The sequence below is a fragment of the Carlito syrichta genome, unplaced genomic scaffold (genome assembly GCF_000164805.1).
Source record: "Carlito syrichta isolate Samal-C Ts95f unplaced genomic scaffold, Tarsius_syrichta-2.0.1 Scaffold137413, whole genome shotgun sequence".
NCBI classification, from domain to species: domain Eukaryota; kingdom Metazoa; phylum Chordata; class Mammalia; order Primates; family Tarsiidae; genus Carlito; species Carlito syrichta.
The window spans coordinates 648221-652526 of record NW_007081509.1 but is presented as its reverse complement, the minus strand read 5'-3'; the positions used below and the strand labels follow the sequence as shown (position 1 = coordinate 652526).

The following is a 4306-nucleotide window of genomic DNA, read 5'->3' as shown; positions in this document are numbered from 1 at the left end:
ACACTCACAGCCACTCCGGTGTCAACCTGCTGGGCTCCGGTGTCCCTTTCACTTCAGCCTTTCAAGTAGCTGGAACTATAGGTGCACACTACCAAGCCTGGCTAATTTTTTATTTACTGTGGAGACAAGGTCTCGCCAAGTTGCCCGGGCTGGTCTTGAACCCGTGGGCTCAGGCAGTCCACTCGTCTCGGCCTCCCAAAGTGCTGCGATTACAGGCTGAGCCACGGAGCCCGGTCTTATCTTGGTTGAAATATATTGTATCAGATTTGGTCCTTTGCTCTAGTTTGTAGACATTACATATTTGTAATTCCTGACAAGTCTGCTTAATCTAAGAATATGACGTTGGGACCTTTATGGTGATGAGAATTTGGAGCAGGAGTTAGCCCTGAAGGGCAAGTTTTATTTTCGTTTTCCATAACACCAGTTTGAAGTCAGTAGCATAATACATTTCGCAGGTCATGCTTATTTTACAAGCACCCAAATTTCAGTGAAGTAAAATTAAATCAGTAATATGTGCTACTGATTTAACACATAGCATCATTTGTACTTCAGCTTAATTCTCTAACCACTGAACTTGACTTTCAAATTGCTCTATGTCATTAATTTTTATAGACTCTTTCTAAAATAATTCTGCCTATAACGGCATTTCTGTACTGTAATGTCAGCTTTAGGAATCTTCCGAATCACAGATGTTTGGCATATTTTCTTAAGAGAAGGTGCCTTAGCCGGGCATGGTAGCACGTGCCTATCATTCCAGCTACTCAGAAGGTTAAGGCGGAAGGATCCCCGGAGCCCAGCAGGTTGACACTGGGGTGGCCCTGAGTGTGCCACGGCACTCCAGCCTGAGCGACAAAGTGAGACTCCAACTCAAAAAAAAAAAAAGGTGCCATTGTGTAATATGTACCACATTTTTTTTTAATACAGTCCAGTTTCAATGGGCAGCACGGTTGGTTCCATATTTTTGCTACTGTGAACAGTGCTGCAATAAACATGTGTGTACAGGTATCTTTTATGTAGAATGATTTGAGTTCCTTCAGGTGTATTCCCAGTAAGGGGATTGCAGGGTCATATGGAAGGTCAATTTCTAGTTCTTTAGAAATCGCCACACTGTTTTCCATAGAGGTCGAACTAGTTTGTTACATAATATTTTTCAAAGGAAATGTTGCATTGGTATCTTAATAAAATTTAAAAAACTGGTCAGGTGCAATGGCTCAGCCTGTAATCCCAACACTTTGGGAGGCTGAGATGAGAGGACTGCCTGAGCCTGGGGGTTCGAGACCAGCTTGGGCAACTTGTGGTAAGAACTTGTCTCACACAATAAGTCACAATAAGTCACAAAAACTCGCAGGGCGTGGTGGCGTGCATCTGTAGTTCCAGCGACTTGGAAAGCTGAGGTGGAAGGATCGCCTGAGCCCAGCAGGTTGAGGCTGCAGTGGCCATGAGTGTGCCACTACACTCCAGACCTCCAGGCTAGGCAACAGAGACTCCAACTCAAAAAAAAAGCAAAAACAAAAACAAGCACTGGTATCATTTGACATAAAATAAATAAAAAACAACTAGAATGTTTACATGTAAGTCTCAGTTTATATGTGTCATTTTTTAATAAATAGAAAGAAGACTTTATCATATATTAATATATCAGTTGGATTTTGCAAAATAAAATCTTACAGATGTTACAGGATTTTGCAAAATAAAATCTTACAGATGTTTTTTGAATGAGGAAACAAATGGATATTCATGATGAGTTAGCAACAAATGGATCTCTGAGTAGAAGTCATTTACTCTAGGATGAGAAAAAATCTGTTTCTATTTCAGTAGAGAATTTAGTGTTTTAGATTTTACACTGAGCAATTCTCCAAATACCAGCTCTTGTATTTGAAAAATTTCAATTAGTTCATCATTTTATCTTATTCATTTCTTACCAAAGGTACGAATGTAACTATTTTATAAAAATACTTCTGTAATTCCGGCTACTTGGAAGCCTGAGGCGGAAGGATCGCCGGAGCCCAGCAGGTTGAGGCTGCGGTGGCCGGGAGCGGCCACTGCTCTCCAGTCTGGGTGACAGAGTGAGACTCCAACTCAAAAAAAAATACTTCAATTTCTTTATGTATGCAACAGCTAGTAGATTTTTATAACTGTGAAACAATCTGAATATGTATAATAAAAATTATCCACAACCAGATTTGATCTTTCACATTTCATGGTACAGGTCCTGGTGGTGTGCATGAAATTGAATCTTGGAAAATATACATTTTTATTTGTTTTGTCCATACTATCCAAATTTAGAACATTTGTACCAGCTGATTCAATTGCTGGAGTTTTGAAATATGTATGTGTATGTGCATGTCTATAGTTTGTGTTATCTACATGATATAGACTTAAAAAGACTATGTTTTGCCTTATCCCAACTACTACTGTTTAGGAAACAACGTTTTTTATATGTGGCAGCTATATATTTTTTTCTAATTCACACAAAAATATTAAAACATTAAAATTTAAACAGGTCAATGCAGACTTCTAGAATAAATGTTGCTGAATACATTGGCATTCCTTCCTTTCTCTTCCTGGAAATCATTGAAAAGCCACAGTGACAATCTATGCTTTAAAAATGGTTGAAAACTCCATTATCAGCAAAACAAGGAGCAGCTATAATCTTCAGACTCTGTATAAATTCTAAGGACTATCGGACTTAGCTGAGGTCAGACATGAGCTGTTTGGGGAGAATCCAAAACCAGAGCTACAGGAAGAAACTCAGAGACAAGAGAACCCAGAGTTGTGTGTTGAGGGCTGCATTCTGAGGACAAAGCCACATCCCTTACTTATGAAAGAGGGAGGATTCATGGGGGAAACAAAGGTTGATACAAAGAATCAAGAGATAAGCCTTATTTACAGAAAGCAGTGCTTTCTTATGACAGAAGAGAAGAGAGAAGCTTTGCACCGTGAAAGCCATGTAAGACAGAGTCTGAATTTCGCCAAGTTCATAGGAAACTCGAAAATATGGACATAAGAAACCCAAATTCATTTAATGATGAGGACAATAAAAGGAAATAAAAAACTGAAAGAAAGGAAGACTGAATAATTAATAACCAAATTTTTTTCACAAAATAGCTTAACATTGCAACTATTTCATCAGCCACAAAAATTAATGCAGCAATTTCTACTATAAAAGGGATCTCAAGGCAAAAACACAACATTCAAAAGGAGACACAGGAGGATGATAAAGCATGAACAGAGATCAAAATAAACAGAGGAAAAACAAGTTCACCTCCAAAGTGGTAACAAATACAGAAGCAGCACCATGGAGAAGACTACTGCAGGAAACTCCTCAGAAAACACAATGAAAACAAAGCAAACTATTTTGTAATAGCAGCCTTCACTGGCTAAGAAAGGTTAAAAGACTTCCATTTCCAACAGTAAGTTGGATTTGAAACTCTTAGTGACCATATCCTCTCAAATATAGGTAATAGTTGGTCATAGTCGCTCATACCTGTAATACCAGCACTTTGGGAGACCAAGGAAGGAGGATCACTTAAGGCCAGGTGCTCGAGACCAACACTTGGGAAACATAAGAAAACTCAGTCTCTACAAAAAAAATAAAAGGGACAAGGAGAGAAAGAAAGGGAAGAAAGAAAGAGAAGAAGAAAGAAACAGGGGATTTATTTTTAAAACAATGCTCAGTTGGTACGAAAATTAGAAATACGGAGAGCAGTCTTGCAAAAGGCGCAGGGCGTGAGCCCAGGTTCAGTTTTTGGGTCTGTCAGCACAACAGGAATGACAGGTTTGGGGCTCTCAGCTAGGCAGTTTGTGGTGGTGGTCTGGGTAAGACATGCCCAGTGGAGGCCGCACTGAGGGCCGAGTGTCTGTGGAAAACGCCAACCGTAGCCGGGCATGGTGGCATGCGTCTGTAGTTTCAGTTTCTTGGTAGACTGAGGTGGAAGAATCGTGTAAGATCAGCGGATCAAGGCTGGGGTGGCCGTGAGCGTGCCACTGCATTCCAGCCTAGGTGACAGAGTGAGACTCCAACTCAAAAAAAGAAAAATAAAATGCCAACCAGTGTAGCAGTCTGCCCACAAAGAATCCAGTGTTGACATTATTTTATCAGGCCCAGCCCCCAGAAATACCACTCCGTGTAGTGCTGAGATTTTGGCTGAGATGTCCCTGATCCTTTGGCCTGGTGGGTGTCTTATTCTGAAAGAACCTGTAGAGACACTGATAATTAACTATAGCAAAGTGAAGATAGCATTTATTTTTATTTTATTTTATTTTTTTTGAGTTGGAGTCTCACTCTGTCGCCCAGACTGGAGTG

At 40.1% G+C, this 4306-nt stretch overlaps 1 pseudogene; it reads left to right on the top strand.

Annotated features, from left to right (window-relative positions):
* The first annotated feature begins 3771 nt into the window (after window positions 1–3771).
* Window positions 3772–4306, top strand: part of LOC103251229 — a 1322-nt pseudogene continuing 787 nt past the window's right edge.